General features: G+C 33.1%; 1 protein-coding gene across 9 annotated transcripts in view; it reads left to right on the top strand.

The window, feature by feature from the left end:
- The window catches only part of LOC106870378 (LIM homeobox transcription factor 1-alpha), a 316,008-nt gene that overhangs the window by 130,767 nt on the left and 164,670 nt on the right, over positions 1–20,571 (top strand). For 8 of the 9 annotated variants that reach the window (XM_089347439.1, XM_089347433.1, XM_089347437.1 and 5 more), the window contains exon 2: positions 17,581–17,747. The gene's annotated coding sequence lies outside the window, so the exon portion shown is untranslated. The remainder of the gene's footprint in view (positions 1–17,580; positions 17,748–20,571) is intronic. The other variant, XM_089347435.1, reaches the window with a different exon arrangement.

Genomic DNA, 20,571 nt, shown 5'->3' with positions numbered 1-20,571 from the left:
GTATCTACGGCTTACCCACTTGACTAGCGTTTACACTAAATTAGAGTGTTGTAATAATCTGCAATAGCAACAGAAATAATGATACCAGCCTAACTACGAACACTTACTAAAAAGACAAGAAAGTTTGGGTCTTTTTTTTTTTTTTTGCAATTTATAAAGACGTCATATTTTGTGGTGGGTAAATGAGAAACTGGAGAAATTGGTTTCAAATATTAGTACAAGGCCAGCAATTTTGGGGAGCGATTTACATCGATCTCAGTGTTCCATTAGAACTTATTTTCCGACCCGAAAGAATGAAAGGCAAAGTCAACTTCGGCTTAATTTGAACTTAGAACGTTAAGATGGACAAAATGCCACTAAACACTTTGTCCGGCGTGCTAAAGATCCGGCCAGCATACCGCCTTAAACTGGAACAATATTGACGTAATATTGGTACCTTTTGCCAATATAAGGAATCTGTTTAGAAAAACAATGAACCTGTATGTTTGTAAATTCATAAGTATGCAGTATATATCAAGTTATTGTTTGGTCTTAAGACTTAAATGTGGAGTTTTAGAAACTTCATCAGCAAACAGTTTCAAATTTGAGTGTTTCCCAGGTTATAGCAATGAGTGTAAGGAAACTTGGCATCTATCGCATAGACTCTATTGATATTTTTTTGATCACCCCAAATGGAAAGAAATCGCGAGATATCGAAGGGCAAGCAAATCAGGCGTTCTGCGATTTCTTCTCCTTCACCGCTCATAATTTTTGTGCATTATTTATTCATGACACAGTAATAGGTATCAAAATGGTGACGGAATGAGAGAAGGTAACTTTCATCACATTTTCAATCGTACTAGCATATAGGAGAATTTCATTAGCTTCGGCCATGAATTATGGATTCATTTAATTTGGATCTTGCACATAACTCTATCACAAGTTAACTGAAATTCTGTATTCTGTTGACTAATAGCAAATCAAACTTGATAATATAGTTGATGGAATTAAGCCCGATATCCTACTTAGATATTAAGATCGCATTTAAATAGACCCCACATGGATGAAAGGTAAAGCTGCCTCAAGAAGTTTTCAAACTCAGAAGATACTAAATAACTGTTATTCCAGCGTTCTCTCGTTACTGCTAAATTAGCGCCAAAATATTGGTTTCAAATGTTGGCACAAGGCCAGTAGCTTTGGAAGAGGCTTGGTTGATAAAATCGACACCAGTGTTCAACTGGTACTTATTTTATTGACACCAAAAGGATGAAAGGCAAAGTCGACACCGGCGGAATTTTACCGCCATATTATTAAAAGAACATTATTGAGCTAAAGCAAATTAGTGCTGGTTCAATTCCCAATTAAATACATTTCATATTACTTGCTTCCTAATAGCTTACTCTACATTCCCCATCTCCGTTTGAAATAAAAGTTCGTTTTTATCGGTCAGATGGGGGATGGTTAAAAATCTAAAGAAGAAAATATAATTCTTCAAGTAATAACCCCACCCAAATAAATTTAATACCATTTGGAGTGACCTTACATAAATTAAGTAGATTAACATTGACCTCTTTGATAAATTACTTCTTAATCGCATAAACATAAATAAAACACATTAACATCTTTCTTTTTATGCCACAAATACTATTGAAATGATGTTTTGCCTAACTTCCAATAAGATATTTACTTAACATTGAAGTTAAAATGTCTATATTTATATTGCCTCTATAATATGAACGTTGATTATAGCGGGGCAAAGTACCATTTAGATGTTTTTAAACACACCAACCGTGCACCATTTACACTCCTCGTACGTCTGATGTGTATTTAGAATTAGGTAAACATTCCGATATGAATAACAGAAAAAGATAATTTCATCTTTATCACTCAAAAAATATTTAGTTTCCTTTCTATTTTTTCAATACATTAATCGTGTTTCTTGCCAATTGAAATTAACTTCTATTTAATATAAATGAATACACACACAAACGCATGTATGTGCGTATATGTATGTATTTATGTACGTATGTATATATGTATGTATGTATGTATGTATGTATGTATGTATGTATGTATGTATGTATGTATGTATGTATGTGTGCGTGCGTGCATGCGTGTTTTGTATGTGTTTATGTGAGTGTGTTCGTGTTTATAAATCTATTTTACCACCATTATATCGTAATGGAAGTAAACAAAAAAGAACGATTTAGATAATTTAATTTCAAAAACGTAGACGTTCTGTTCTATAGACATTTTGTGAACCCTGCAGTAAAGCAAGAGATCGACGTCAATCCGACTTCTGCTTGTAAACCATTTTACGTCCGTATGACATAAACGTACGTTTGACATAGATGTCAAAATCCCGTTTTCTATCCTCAAAAATACAGGGCAATAATTCGAATCGTGAAAGGACATAGCTGTTTATAATTTATAAATCCGAGTCTTGCAGGCTACGACGTTTAATCGAGTGATATATTACTGCAGCATATTATGATATATATATGCTAGTAGGAATGGAAAATGACGTCAATATTGACATGACATTCCGAAATTTAAAGTAACCAAGTACACCAAGGTGTTCTGTGTTATAATTTATCGCACCTACAATAATACGTACATACATACATACATACATATATATATATATATATATATATATATATATATATATATATATATATATATATATATACACTCATGGACACAAACATAAGTCTATATTTGTGTATGTGTATTATAAACATATATGGCTATATATATATATATATATATATATATATAACGTGAGAGAGTTAGGGGTTGGGGGTTCAACCCACTAAGGGATAGTATCTATCCAGTATACTGCTGGGAGGGTACCCAATTATTGCTACACTAGTGATATACTAGGTGCAATCAGTGGGAGCGGGTAAAAGTGGAGGTTTTACCCAAAATTTGTGTAACAATTAGAAAATGGAGGATAATATGCTGAACCCAACTACTTGCAGACGGTGTATCCCGTTGAATTCATTAATTTAATTCATAGCAAAAGTGACAAAAAAAGGAAGAAAAGAAAAAGAAAGAAAGAACCAAAGCACAGGTGTCTAATGGCAGACTATATTATTTTGCCAACATGGTTTACATATAGAAGTACAAAGTACATAAGGAATTAGAGAATGAACAGAAGTTTAATCTTACAGCTGTTTCGGCCTAGTTTTAGCAAACCCCATTCTATCCGAATATTCCTTTCCGGAGTGATTATCGGATGACATTTTGAAATGGGGTTACATGCCCGAACCTCTAGGCCTCTTCAGAGATTCACAAAGGGTTACATACAAATGTAGAGCAAGAGGTAAAAACAGAGGTGTGGTAGAGACCAGAAGAAAAACAACAGCAAAAATAAGATAGAAATAAAAATAAAAAATAAAATTGAAAATCAAAATATAAATAAAAATAAAAATAAAAATAAAAATAAGGGTACAGTAGGAAAAAAAAAATAATAATAATAAAGAATACATAAATGAAGGTATAGCATGTGGGACATGCAAAAATATAAAAAAGATATATGTCAAAAAACCCTTAAAAATACAAGGCACCCAAAAAGCCTACAAACATTATAGATAGGTCGCTATAGGTACTCCAATGCACATCTATATGTGTGGGTTCGTGTGCACAGCCTTACTCGGATGTCCCCCTACTCTCATGTGTGCATATACAAATTTTTATAAGCAAACATTCCACCACATACGTTGTTTGTGGTATCAGCTCTATTAGCCGTATCTAGAAAGCTGTAAGTGTTTTTTAGAAAGGAAGTTTTGTTGAGTGTGTGTGTGTGTCATTTCTATATATATTGGAAGGTTCTATGTCGAAGTTCATTTTATACAAGTTATTAATGTTCTAGTAGCAATATACCTTTTCTACTCTAGGCACAAGGCCCGAAATTTTTGGGGAAGGGGCCAGTCGATTAGATCGACTCCAGTACGCAATTGATATATATATATATATATATATATATATATATATATATATATATATATATATATATATATATATATATATATATATATATATATATATAATATATATATATATATATCGCTGGCGTAAATCACAAATTAACAGCTAGTGGACTTATTTCAATAACTATCATAAAACACTAAGACTACTGTATTGGATACTCAGTACGCACCATTTCGTTCGAATAGGTTTAGTAACACACCATACGCGCACGCACACACACATACACACACACACATGTGTACCAGTAAAGCATAGCGAATGTGTGTTAATTTGAGGTCCTGTTTGTCTGGATGCACTAAGTACCAATGAGTATAATCTACATTGTCTGTGTTATTCCGTACGATATCATCTAAATTAGAAATTAGAAACAAAAAGAAACGCATTCATTTTCCAATCAAACACGCTTTAAGAACAGCTCTAATATTGGTCATTTCTCTAAGGTTATCCAGTTCAATATTATATTATGATACTTCACACAGTTTCTCTATTGTTCTCACCGTTGGTGTTTTAGGAACTATAACGTTAATTATGACGCTCATTATAGCGTGTTTGTTTGATTTACGGGGGAAAAAAATGGAAGTAGAAAAATGAAGGTAGGTTTTGTGTATTAATTTGATTACAAAGATAAATGGCACTATATCTAATTCTCCGTCGTGTGCAACGGAAACACCGATTTCCGCTCTCATGTCGCAGAATGTTAATAAAAGTATACAGCTATATGAAACAGTTGTTGCTTGTTCACCGCAAGGTATTCTGGGATTATGATATACGACCGCATCATAAACATTGTCCTACACGTGGCAAAATCATAACATTTTCTTTTTAGTTCGCCCGTCGACATAAATTGACTTATTTTTGTCTCAGCATAAGATCACAGATTTTTATAAGAGAATGAGATGTAGTGGCATCTATAACTTTCCCATGGATATTAATTGTATAAAGTTAAATTTTTACAATTATGCATCGACTCACTTCGAGCTTATGCAACCTTACCTCATACGACAAAACTGTATATTAATCATTAGAAATTCTTACAAGAAATGATGGTGAGTACGTTGTATCGGTGATAAGAGTTTGAGGCTTAGTGTTCATCTACTTTAGATTGCTAGGTGCAGTCATATCATTTAGTGAGTAATAAAGAATTCGCTCACAATAGCTATTGATAACATGCAGTTCGGTCCAACCTGTTACATCGTCGGATTAGCGATGACTGAACCGTCTTCTCCACCAGGTTTATTTCATAAGGAGGGTCACTAGAAACCCAGCAGGACAAAAACATTAAAGCATTATCTGTCAAAAGAATTAATGAATTCAGTGTAGGGTCAACGACTATCTAGCAACAGCGCAGGGACCTAGTACTTTCTGGTTTGTTTTTGATGTACTACAAAAAACTGGAAGTAAGGCATTCCTTGGCTTTTTCAATGCTACACCAGTAGCTTTTTTAGTGCTACACTGGGAAGGCAGAGTGAGCTCAGTAGCATTGGAAAGTAACTAGATTAAACATAAAACTGCACTGCGTTGAGAGCCTGCGAAAAGGCATAGGTCAAGGGAGTAAATCCTGATAATAGGTAGAATCGAGAAAGAACACAGAGTCAACCGATCCTATTCATCCCAACGAGAGCATTAAAACACAACAAATAGAGTGTGTCAAAGGTCACTGAACATCATGATTGAGGTTCAGAGACCTTGACATCAATCATTCAAGCAATTGTAAAATCTAGAAATTTTCATATGCTCAAAACTTGCGTTTCAGTTTACTGATATTTGGATTATCATCCAATACTCTGTATTCGAATACCACCTAGATTTCTTTAGGCCTGATTTGTAAGTGTCTAGGAAGAAGCCCTCCTATCTAAAAACTGCTGTTGAAATAGTTTCCAGTCTTTATATTCTTGCTTATCACTTGATATTCATAGTGTGGTGTGGCCTCCTTATCGTTAAGTTTATGTCATTACACTCTAATGATATACAAATGTTTCATTTGAGACGGTTAATATTGAAAAGATGAAACAACTGTCACCTAACATGTGCGCGAGTGAGTTTCCGTTTTGTTGCTATTGTTGCTTAGCGCCAGACAGCCCTGATTGAGAGAACTGCGATGAAAGACTTTAACCAGTTCGTCTTTTATATCTTTAAATTGACCCTTTCTTGAAAGTTTGCAGATTGTTTTTAGTTCGGTTTTTAAATCGCTATTTGATGTAATACGAAAGAAATTTGACTGCCATTTCTAGAGGATGAAACCCACGTATTGTTTTTGATTTGTTTTTGTTTTTGCATGTGCTTATTTATGTATGTGTGTAGTTATCAGAAGACCAATTTTATAAATTACCTATTTAATTTGTGAGAATACATGAAATATAGAAGAGTGATATCTATTATATTTAAGAAGTAGTCATCAATGAAAATCTTTTGACCAACGAGTGCAATGTGCATATGGTTGTTTATCAGAAATATGAAAGGATATACGTACAGAGTGACGGAAACGATTTTCTAATGAGAAAGAAGTGAATATTTGCGTGCAAATCTAGTCATGTGTTACTTTATATAATTATATGTTATATATTACATATTATACATTAATCAAAATTCGACATACTGTGAAAAATTATATTCATTAATATATTGTATTTTCGAATACATATTAGGTGTACTTCTATAACAGCTTCCGTAATGCAAGTGGGAGATTTTTATAATGAAATCTGATGTTGCTTTCTCCTACAGTATGCAGAGTGAAGTGGTTGACTGTACTCTTATGTTAACTAATACCTTAGAGGGCTAAATGCAAATACAGTACGGCCTCATATACGTAATACTGTGAGTTGTAGACAAAAACTGCGTTTAGATTTGTTTAAAAATCTAAAAATCTCAATCGCGGAAGATAAATTCATAAAAACCACTAGATCAATATATTTTTATGATATAAACAATGCAGACTGGCGTGGATCTGGTGAAAATTACGGACATGCTTCGGTTTTTATTAACTTCCTTAGCGAAAAAATATTCTCTATTTTATTGTCCTTCATAAACTGGAAAACTAAATCAGTAGAAGACTGCACATAGTGTGCATGTTGTTTCAGTTGGATTGCTGGAACTTTGTGACAGATGAGAAAACGCCAACGGGAAGGGACTTGTTTGCAGGAGAACAAGCATTTGGAAGAGAACGGTCTAAAAGGTGGTAAATATGGTAGATAAATAACGTTTTGTTTTTTTTTTCGTTTTATTATATCTGGAAGCAGAGTGAATTTGTTAGTTATCATTAATGACCTGTTTTTGATTGCCATATTGACCAATATTCGTTGTGAGGAATATATCGTCCTAATCGACACTAATGTATTATTGGCATTTACTGTATTATCTCCAACAGAATTTGACCATATAATTTGCATACACGTGACTTTTATGGTATAAATTTTTCTCTATGTGGATGTTATAAATAACAAAGCAAAGCTGATGTTCTTCCGCTTCTATCAGCTCAACTCTGGTATTATAACTGACGTAGTTTACGAAGCTTTTATTCCAATGTGAGAGATTATAATATCATTTTTGTGTAAACTGTTTGCCCGCAGAAATTCTGCTGTATAAAACATGTTCACATTAATCAAAACTATAATAGCAAAAAAAGCAATGATAATACGTCAATGGTTCTATAACTACAGACCCAGCGTCTATCGAGCATTTTACTGTGAAGTCTTATATCCAAATAGATTTAGCACGATTCATATGTTTCGGTTACGTTTACAACTACCCAATGCGTGTATTGTCTACAACTATTGCAGTTGAATCGCAATACGCATTTGATATGCGAGAAATATAATTATGTTTGCTTTGATTTTTGTTGACGTATCATTTCGTTTACATTATGTGCGCGTTTGCATATATTTGTAGATGTTTATATGTATATATATAGATAGGCTAAGTAGATACATACATACATGCACACATACATATATAAATATATGCAAATAAACATACGTATATACGCATATAATACATATTTATATATGTTTATGTATGTGTGCATCTGCGTGCGTGTGTTTGTGTGTGTGTTTGTGTGTGTTAAATACTGTTTTTTTTTAGCCAATACAATGAAAATCGTAAAAAACTAATAATGCAGATCGATGGTTAGTAACTTTAACTGGTTCATCTTCAAGAAATTTAAGGAGTAAAGGTGTCGATAGCTTTTCTTTGAAAATTTCCTGAAGAAGAGGACCTGACTCTAAAATATTCAAATATTAGGTAGCAGTACTAACGGCTTGTATTATTAATTTTTATAACTTGCATTATTTTGGTTTAAAAAAATATATTTCAAACATATAGTTATATATATGACAATGGTTCCTGAAAACTATACTAGTATATATGTGTATGTATGCGTACGCGCACGGGCGTGTACATACATACATACATACATACATAGACACATACACACATTCATACATACATACACACAAGCATACACACGTATATACACATATACATACGTACATACATACGCACATACATACATGCATACATACATACATACATGCATGCATGCATTCGTGCATACATACATACATACATACATACATACATACATACATACGTGATGCATAGAGAAATAGAGACAATGAGAGAGAGAGAGAGAAAGAAAGAAAGAAAGAAAGAAAGAAAGAAAGAAAGAAAGAAAGACAAATAAACAGACCAATCTGAATGCAAACAAACATTCAAACCAACCTAGATTAAGCAACAGCTAGAAATAAATTGAAGGAATGAACATCAAAGTAATAGTTGTCAATTGATCTTGACTCTGAACTTTTTGTGAATCGCACCAGAACCGATTGCTTTGTGAAACCAACCATTCGCAACTGCACTGAGAAGCCTTAATCTCTCTCGTCGTGACACTGTCTCAATGCAGTACTCATTTTGTCACTTCAGTGTCTTTAGTCAGTTAAGTCCGTGATATTTTCACTTAGTAATTCCTCACTTTTACAACTACCAACAGTCAGTGACTTATATAACTAGAGATTAAATGTTTATGAAAATAAAATCAGCAGTGAAGCGATGTTGTATTCGCTATTTAAAGATCTACTCTTAAAATATTTCATCGTTCTCAGCTAGATATAAAGATTTATTACAATTTTTAATGTTCCTTTTTAAAGCAAGGTCTTATACCGGGAGAGGGGGAGAAAACTGGAAGTCGTAATGTATATGTATTTCTAAATAGCATTTTCAGAGCCAAAGAAGTGGAGGGATTTCAACCAGGAATCAAAACTAAAGACATTCTTCTACAGTGCTAAACCATAAACAAAATGTAACGAGGAGACGCGGTACCCAGACAATAACCAGAAGGGCAATAACACTGAATAAGAGCCGATTCGGACGTTGACGACTCGTCCAACCCATGCTAGCCAGTAAAACGATGGCACTCACACACAAACATGCATACATATACACATACATACGTATATATACATACATACATGCGTACATACATATACACACAGCCATATTTATACAAATGTATACATATAAATATTTATACGCAACGCACAACATTTGTGTGCGTATTTTGCCAATAACTTCCTTTTAAATAGTCAGTTCCCGCTGTAGAAACAATACCTAAAGATAGGCAGAACAAATTTTCTTAAAGGTATTATGCTTAAATATTAATTGCCACCCTCTATCAAAACACTTTAAACTCCTTGCTTAAGAATAGTCCCAAGCCTGCAAAGTATGAAACATACTTTAGGTTAAGATTACTTCATGTAGCTGTTGATTTCTTTTCAAGGCATCTACACACCCAAACATTTACTAAATGTCAACAATCTTATAAACACTTGGGACAAAATGTTATGTTCGTTATTTAGCGGAGACTTAGTTCTAAACATATTTAGTACATGTCTTTTATATATATATATATATATATATATATATAGACATTTTCCGTTTATAAATATTTTTTAATAACTCAACCGCTCCTTTTGTATCTGATACTGATGTTGCTTTCCGCTATTAGATACATAAATTGATAGAAGCATCTATGATGTATAAGGGTGAGAAAGCTGGCCATTAAATCCGGAAAACTTGTCTTGCAAACAACAACACAATACATTTCAAATTTCAAATGTTGAAAGTCTACCATGCTTTTCAATACATCGTCACCTCTTTATTCTTAAAGTGTAGTATGTTTTTTAGCTTGTTTTCAAATTCCATTGTCGACCGGTATCCCATCTCCCCTCGTCAGAATATAAATTCACCAAGAGCACATTATATCCGAAAACTATCATGCGTATTTAGTCATATCTTGAATTGCTTCGTTCCCATTGTAAACGTACTGCACTATTTGGAGAGTGATTCTGTTTTAATACCTTATTAATTAACACATTCACCGGTTCAATTTCCACTCATTCATTTTTCTTTCCTAAAATTTTCGCTACTTCTTGAAATCTCTTCAATACTTGTTGACTCTCTCCGTTATCGGAGCTGCGTTCTTTTTGTTTGTTTGTGCGCATGTGTGCGTCAGTGTGCATGTGTATACACATATGTATGTATGTATTTATGCGTGTGTGTGCGTGTATGTATATATATATATATATATATATATATATATATATATATGTATGCATGAGTGTACATTTGTATGTATGTATTCTGCATAGTTATATGTTCGTGTGTGCATGTTTGTGTGTTTTTACATGTGTGTGTGTGTGTGTATTCGTGTGTGCACTTCTGTCTCCTTGTCTGTTTGAGTGTGTCTATATGTATGGGTTTGTGTGTGTTTGTGTGTGTGTGTGTGTGTGTGTGTGTGTGTGTGTGTGTGTGTGTGTGCAGTGTGCGTGTGTGTATATGGTCATGTGTTTCCGTCTCCTTTTGTGTACGTGTGTGTACTTGTCTGTCCGTATTACCTATGTCCATATCTATCTACTTATCTGTCTGTTTGCCCACATATCCATTTTCCTACTTATATATATATATATATATATATATATATATATATTCGCCTACATAACAGCCTACTAATAAATCTACCTGTGTATGTATAAACTATGGGTTGTGGGGTATCACTGCCTTCTTTGTATATCTCCTATTTAGTATGGGGTATGTCTGAGTGTTGGGTCCTTCGGGTGCTTGGATAGAATGTGGATGTCAAGTGGACCCAGTGTGTCTCCATGTTGGTCTTTGGCATGTTGGTAGAGTATGGAGAACTGTTTTTTGTCGTCATATTGTCTCAAATGTACATTTAATTTCTCCTCAATGCTTCTAGATGTCTCACCAATGTATGTCTTGTTCTTGTCTTTAGAAGCACTCTCTATGCACCTTATGCTGTAGACTACATTTCTAGTTCTACAGTTAATGCCAGGGTTAATCTTACATACCATATAGTTTTCATTAGTGCATGTGGTATTCTCAAAGAGGTACGTCCAACATAACTGTGATCTGATGGAGCTCCCTGGCTTTTCAACGATCTTAATGTTGAGTTTGATCTCCTTCAGAGCTTTCCTAAATCTTTGGGCTAGTTTTCCATGGGCTGTGGCCTCTACAACATCACGCTTTGATATTTGTCGGCTTTGTACCATGTGTTCACCCTGTTTGCTTTGTATCCTATTCCAGTCTTTACCTCTGTATCTAGGGCAAGCACCACTGGTTTCATTACATATAATTCTAACTTCTTTCTAGTTCCCCTGTATTCCCGAATCTTATCTTTTTGGTGATATATATATTAGATCAGATTTATTACTTCAACCTGCAATCTCTATGCCCAAATTCACTGGATAGTTCTTCGAAAAGCTTTATCGTTTTCAAAGTTACTGTCTGATCCAATAACAAACTGGATCTCTATGGAAAGATATGTATTTGAATCAAATTATTTCATGATTAATATTTTTAATCAACCTAACATTTCTATTTCTTCTTGTATGTACAAATACTAATGTTTACAAATTCTTGATTTATTGAAATTATCTACGCTTCTGTGACGAGTAGACTAATCGCTTGTTAGTAAGAAATACTCCAAATGAGAAGGAGATATGAGCTCAAGAATGAAAGATTCTCTAAAATTGACATGATATTAAGGACAAAACAGTTTGACTGTTTGGAAACAAGAGAGCAGCTGTATTGAGACATGATTTTGTCTCAATATGCGTCAGTAGCGTAGCAATTGCCGTACCATATCTCTAGTACTTGTGTCACTTGGACATCGACAAAAGAAGTAGAACACATTTATCGCCTTGACAATTTACAGGAATGAAACAAAATTGAGCATGTCTCTGAACAACAAAGACTGATAAGGGTATACGAGACACTACACAAAATAAATTTAGAGTAGGTAGACCATTTGCTTAATGGCAAATAGTACCAATTACAAATAGGAAATAAATAATCTTTCTAATCAAGACTTCTCCAAAACTGCTATGCAATTGAGGAAAAGGCATTCTATACGTTCATTTATACAAAGATACACACACACACACACATATATATTTACATATATGTATGTACATATATATATATATATATACACACACACGCACAATATACATGCATGAATATACACGTACTCACACTCTGACACAGTATTGTTAATGTGTGTGCGTGTGTCGGCATATCAACTATTTAAAATGTGTCGTAATCTGTGTGAGTATATCTTATTTTATATGAATTGTTTACTCGCGCATGAAGGGTTTAATTCATTAGGATGCAAACTAATGAACGGAACATAATATATAAAAGAACATTTTGCCAACAAACAGCCTTAGCAATTAAACACTTACTGAACTATGTTCAACATGTTGTTGTTGCTGTTGTTGTTGCTGTTTCTTTGATTACTGTTTCTATCCTTTCAGTTACTGAAAAAGAAATAGTTACAAATACGTATTATTTCGGGTTAAATAGATACTGTTACCTACATACATGCGCATAAATACATGTACACACACATATAAATGTATATATAGATATATAGAAGCATACATACGCACACGAATGCAAATATAGGCACAAACATACATATATATGTATATAGACATACACACACATATAGAAAGGCACACGCACGCACAAATATGTGTGGGTGCGGATGTGTTATGTATATATGTATGTATGTATGTATGTATGTATGTATGTATGCGTACAAACTTCAGGAATCATTTTGAAAAGCCCTGTCAAAATCTCCTTATATTTTGTGACGGATTTTAAAACGGTGTAGTTAATTGATGTACGCGTGTTGGTTGTGTACTTATGGTGGTATATATGCATATAATTAGGACTATGTTCCTATTCCAGCTCATCAATTTCTTAGCAAGCGTCTGTGTGTAGATAGGTATCTATATGTTTATGTGTGTCTATGTATATCATTGTATATATGTTTATCTTTGCAATGTTTGGATACATTTGTATCTTTGCGTGACAATTTGTATATGTTTTTGTGTGGACGAGAGAGAAGAAGCGGGAAAGAAAGTGAAAGTGACATAGGGAGAGTGTGTAAGAGAAAGTTGGAGAGAGATGTATGTTTTCAACTAATTTTACGCATTAATGGTTATCGTCTTTTATCTATCCAATTATTTACATTGATGAAAGTCTAATCACAATCATTTCTATTGGAATTTCATTAAGACACACAAGCACATATACATATGTTTTACACACATATATGTATATTTATATCTTTACACATATATACATATCTATCTATCAATATATCTTTCTATCTACCTATATATATTTATATATATTATATGTGTATGTGTGTATGTGTGTATGTATACGTATGTATACATATACATTATTCATATTTATAGCGCATATTAAGACATTCATCAATTTAAAGTAACGTACCCAATACAATAAAGGTTAAAGTATTCAGTTGTGAGTATCGTCTATTTTATTATATTAGAACCGTCTTTAGTCGACGTTTCCTTCATTTTTTTTAAACGCTAAAGTATATTGCGTAGAAGATTTGGCTATTCTTTCTCACAAATCGAATGACCGCATAGGAGTTCCAGTATTGGTTCATGTTTTGCTATTTCATAATGCAATTCAAATAAGAGAATACGCATTCATAACCGCTCAGCCGAGAAGCTTGACCAAATTTACCAAAACTTACCCAACTGACTGTTGCGATTCTTTAATTTGTTATTCCAACCCGACTGGATCGTCTTGGCACAGGAAGTTCGATCACATCACCAATGTATGTGTTTTGTATTTGTGAAACAAAGTCAGAAAACATCATGTCCAGTAGACTCTTTGAATTAGGGCACCGCCATAGGGAGTCGAATAATTTAAAGTACTGAACCAGAGTGTATGTGGATAAATTGTCAATAAATGTACATACGTATGAGTAATTGTTTTACAAGGCCAGTAATTTTAATGGAAGTGGTTAGTCGACCAGTATTTGACTGGTACTTTATTTTATCGATACATGAAAAGCTGATCTTGGTGAGATTTGAACTTAATGAGCTCGGAACAAATGCAGTAAAACATTGTTTTTTATTTCTTTTTCCGACTTTCATATTAGTCTACCAATCCATTATCCTCACAAACTTATGATTAATAAACATATATTCACTGTGTAAAACAGATACTGTGGTTAAGCAACAGGGCTCTCATTGTATTATCTTTTGATATACAAATGAGTAAAATTTGTAACGGTTATTATTCATAATGATGAGTTTTTGTAAGCTGCTTTCACTCTCTGCAATACGATCACGAGTAGACGTTCGTGATATCACATCAATAAGCAATCGAAACTGGTCGAGTTGTTTCCAGACTTGACGTGCAGGGAAAGAGCCCAGTACCTTAACCACAACGTCTATTTACACATTGAAGGTGAATGTATATGTTTATTAAATGTATTTATATGAACATTATCATAATTTATCAACAAAACTATTATTTGATTCCGACTAAGAATGCGGTCGATTTTGATCGTTGTGTTTTCCATTGAATTGATACCAGTAGAATATAAATACCATTATACCAAGCACGAAGAGGCGGAAGACCAAATTGACTCCAAAGAAATTTCGACCAAAAGTAGTCGAAATTAAACAATGTAGGTAATAGCATAGATGTTCTATCATTTCTCTAAGATATTATTATTGTTGTTTTTTTTTCTGGCAGTAAGTAAAGGGTGACTCAAAACCGGTACATGTCCACTATTTATTCTATTGATCATAAGGGAATGAAAGGTAAAGTCTTCTTCGGTATCATTTGAACTTGAAGCGTAAAATATTGCAAGGCACGTATCTACTGATAAGCTATCGGCTCTCTAAAATATGGATTAAGTGATTGATAGATTGAATTATTATTCATGTAATACCAGAACAAAACATCAATATTAGAAAACTAAAAACCGAAACCATTTTGCTAATATAGAAGATTGCTATAGACAAAAGTATTTCAATTTTCTTTTCATGTTTGTAGTATTTCTTTGTTGCTTCTCGTACAAGCACAGGCATCTATTACATAAAGCTATCAAACAACCGTTAAAATAACACAGCACTAAGATATTTAATATTTCCATCTTGATCCTCTGGGAATTGTTTTCTGGTAAAAAAAATAGATGTGCATTTTATTCTGAAATATTCTACAGTTGAACAGTTTTTAAAATGTAAATTCACTTTCAAATTGATGTAAGTTTGTGTTGATAAGTGGAGAGTTCTGTGTAAGTGTGTGTGTGTGTGTGTGTGTGTGTGTGTGTGTGTTTGTGTGTGTGTGTGTGTGTGTGTGTGTATGTGTGTGTGTGTGTGTGTGCAAGCGTGCAAGCGTGCGTGCGTGCGTGCGTGCGTGCGTGCGTGCGTGCGTGTGTGTGTGTGCACGCGGAACAATAAAATTTCACCTTTTGCAACATGAAGCCGCTTCAAAACGATTTTCTTCGTTTCCACATAAAGTATGTAATGCTAATATCTTATATTAAAATATATGACTTGTGATCAAAATCGTTCCTGACATAACTGTTCTTTTACTTTTTCAGATATAGTTTATTTACGGCTACTTTTTTCCACTATATATCTGTCTTTTTTCTTCAAGACATAGTGTTTGTAATATGTGGGAGATTTAACAATTCTTTCTTAGCAAATCGATCGCACATGCAGTGGTTTCCGCGTGTATTTTAAAAATCAGTACATAAAGTATATTTGTGAATACTCTGAGAAACTCCTGACGCCTTTGTATTATTATTTCTCTTAAGAATGATGTTAATTAATTGTAAAATAATTCAAAAGCAGCATAGAGGAGGAATAGGGAAATTTAAATGTCAGGTTTACGATAGCATATCTACTTCTTAGTTTCTAAATGATCAAGTGGAGGTTATCTAATCATAAGGAGGAAACCCATGTAACTTAATATTATATTGGTCATTTTGTTTCCAAGGGATTGAATCATTACTGTGAAACATTAAAATAATTCAAAGTAATAAGAGTCACTCAAAGTAGTCGACAAGAGCTACACTCGTACAGAATAAGATAGCAAGGGCAGAGTGCCAGCAAATCGATCCTTCGTTTTAATAACTGACTTTACTAAGTTAATTACCTACTTTGAGAAACATTGCTTTTGCCTGTGAAGTAGATACTAATAGTCTTGACCTCACAGATGGGAACAGAATCTTTATGATGAATATATTTTTACTTGACAAAAATCTTCCCACCTAGCAGGTTCTCATTTTACACTTTTACTGTTGCTATCGAGACACCTACTGTATTGGAGTCACTAGCTCCAGCATTCAAATTTAAGATGTCCTTTTACATCATGCCGCATCTCTTTCCTATTTCCCTCTCAAACTTTATTTCTCCCTGGAGCTTGTAATAAGATGCAGTACACACTTTCTTGACTAAATTAGTAACGATACTGGAACGATACACATACCTGTTCTTCTTCAACAGTACCATGACATGTTACGAGTATTACTTTACATCTTGGAGTACTAAACATAGGAAACAGTAATCTAATGCAGCGTTAGAATTGTCAAGTGGATAAAACACCTGGTAATGGAATCAATTTTACTTGGCAGATAATTGTATCGTCTTCCTCTCCAAACTTTAGGAACTAATAAAATATCCCAGGGACACGATAATTAATTGAATATGTGTCTTTCTCAAGTATCATTTAAATCCAATGTCAATGACTTTACGGATCAGAGTTCACGCAAACTACTTGTCCAGTTGAGATATATACATTTTTCATTTATAACAAAACTTTATTTTTTTCATCAATGTACCATTCTACAGTTATTATGGGTCATAGTTAGTTATTAGTATCAACAATAATCATTATATCAATATACAACGAGAGGTAATCACACAATTTACATCTTAATACCTACACTCAACTCTCTTAAAGTTCCATTCTCCATCACCGAAGCTAGGTACGATAAAAATAAAATTACAGTACTGATTAAACAACTATTATTGTTAGCTTCTACTACTAAACAAAGAATTCGCCTACGTACGTTACCCCGAGGGGGTTTGAGCACCACAAAACTGATTTGTCCTAGATATGTTAAGTGATATATTAGGTTTCACCAGTATCTTTACAACCCAGCAACATTTGTAACTTATTAATAATGTGTTCAGCATCTAACATTATCTTGTAATATACTCTGTTGTAATAGAATGTAATTCTTTATTTCAGGTGATCTGCTGCCTCAACAGTAAAGGAATCAGGACAAAGCTTTGATTTGCTATCTTCACCAATAGCTTTTCTTCTTAAAACGGTAACACCCCCAGATATCAAACTGGGTCTCTTAGGGTACATAGACCAGGTTCATCCACGAGGTACGCCTCCATACCTGAATTCAGGTAATTACTGATTCTTGATGTTATTGTTAAATGCTTTTTTGTCTGTAATGAGGTTATTCAGTTTAAAGCATACAGGCGCTCGCGCACACACATGCATATACACAAGCACACACACACATGTACACGCACGCAGACACACACAGACACACACAGACACATACGTATATATATGTATACATGTATATATATATATATATATTTATATATATGTATATATATATATACATATATATATACATATACATATATATATATATATATATATATATATATATATATATATATATATATATATATATATATATACACATATATATATATATATATATATATATATATATATATATATATATATATATATATATATATATATATATATATATATATACATATATATATCTATATAAAATCAGTCACCATCCTAACCACCAAGTTTTGTTTTCATAGTTTATAATTTGTTCTACCAGTACAGCAGCAGCAGTAGCAGCAGCAGCAGCAGCAGCAACAGCAGCAGCAGCAGTAGTAGTAGTAGTAGTAGTAGTAGTAGTAGTAGTAGTAGTAGTAGTAGTAGTAGTAATTGTATTTGTAGTAGTAATAGGTGGGGTATTGTAGTGAAATGACATTTTTCGTCCCATCATACAGAGGTTCAGCCCACGATCATGCGTTTCTTTGTGTGTGTGTGCGTATGTGTGTGTAGGTGCATGCACAGGTGTCGTTATCGTCGTACTGACACACACACTCGCTCACACACACACACACACACACACACACACACACACACACACAAACACACATCTACATATAAGTATACCCGCTACCATTCTCACATAAAACATTTTGCATGCTTATGTGATGTATCAAAGAACAAATTGCACTGCGTTTCTTTGTATTCCTAGAAACTGTTTCATACAATTCCAGTATCCACATATTTATACAATATAGCACTAATTATAATACTTTATAATAATGTTCCTGCAGCAATGTATTTAGTCAAGCACTGTAAGGGATTTCCAAGTTATTTAATGGGACTACAACGTCAAGGCGATTATTTATCTTCGTGATTTACTCATGCAAAGAAAATTTGTAACGTTCCTTATTGCTGATAGCTAAAGTTATAACTTCCCTATTTCAAAGTTACAAACTCTTTTCTCATAAATATAGATATGATAACTATGAGAGATATGGCTATTTCATGACATCGTAATTTATCTTATTTTGAAGGAGAGATCTAACTCATCATTGTTGTATTTCTATCAATGACTCTATTACAAGTACATTTCTTCCGGTGAGCGTCAGTTACGTTAAACTATGGCACTCGGTTTTAGACGCCTATTCAGTACTAAGATCATAGTTGATTTTCTTTGACTCAAATTATCTCGTCATTTTATAGCTTAATATAAAAATGTACTGAGAAAAATCGAGATCATTAAAATATCCAACGTTGTCCACATTATTGAAGCACTCCACAAGATAAGATTTTGCTAGCCTATGGGGATACAAACTCAAAAGTGATAGCTAGTCTCGAAACAATTATATAGTTCCCTAATAGATTACGGAAGAGAATTTTACAACTCCTAGGAGTTGAAAGTTAAATATATCACGCTATTCATGTTGGTAACTCCTGGATGAATACTTCCAACAAATTCCAGAAAAACCGCCTATATCCGGTTATACATCTGCGAACAATAACTCTTTACTCGAATAGACTATGGTACCCAATGTATGACTGTAACATGAAACATATATAAATATCTAGTTAGTTGGTGACCTGGACCAATTCATGACCTGGACCAATTCAAGCCAAAACCTATGTATGTATATATATATATATATATATATATATATATATATATATATATATATATATATATATATATATATATATATATATATATGTATGTATGTATGTATGTATGTATGTATGATTTAGCTCTCCTTATTTTCTTTTCTAATTTGTTGAGAAAACCCGATGCACATATTTTTCTTATGAAAAAATGGGTAGTTTTAATAGGAGACAAGAATTGCCAATATTAAAGGTCAAATTTTCAAACATGACTCCATTATTGAGATTAACATAAAATCACTACAAGTCCTAATAGAAAAATTTACTCAAATAGTCTTTATAAATTGAGTAATAATTCATTTCACCAAAACTTAGTTTGATAATGAAATGAAATTACATTTCAAAGAGGAATAAAATAATATCATAATAAAAATTATCACTGACAATACCTCACAGCCATTTTCCTTCTACTTATTTTTTTCTTTCACAATTCTATTCGCCATTTTTGAAAACTAATTGAGGTTCTACTTTATAGTTGTCTGGCGTATGCAGTGTGACATATAAAGGTTAAATACAGATAGATTGAATGGAAACATAAAGATATGTACGAAAGTTCGAAAACTTCAATTATTCGTAACAATTTTATAGAATATAAGGTTTTCAGAACAATATTATATCATTTTACTAAACACTAAATTACACAGAAAAGTATAATTTCAAAACAGATTTTTTTAATTCGCATCATATAGTTATGTACAATGGAAAAATATTCAATATAGCTGCAGGGCGCAGAAAGCTTTTTCGGAAAAAATAAATTGGACTTATTGAGGAAAGAATTTTCAATCTTTAATTTCTGAGAAACAGGGAACGAACAAAGAATGGTTGCTATGACACTTAATTCTGCACCAAAATATCGAGAATGGGCACCAGAACTCAGAATTTTTTCTCATATTCTTTACTTGAGAGTTTAACGCCACAAAATCCTAGTCTTTCTGATATCCTTTTCTGAGAAGAAATATTCGCAATCTAAATTCCAGAGTG

This window comes from Octopus bimaculoides, chromosome 2, assembly GCF_046866305.1.
Source record: "Octopus bimaculoides isolate indiv1 chromosome 2, ASM4686630v1, whole genome shotgun sequence".
Taxonomy (NCBI): Eukaryota; Metazoa; Mollusca; class Cephalopoda; order Octopoda; family Octopodidae; genus Octopus; species Octopus bimaculoides.
This window is presented reverse-complemented; position numbering and strand designations above follow the sequence as displayed.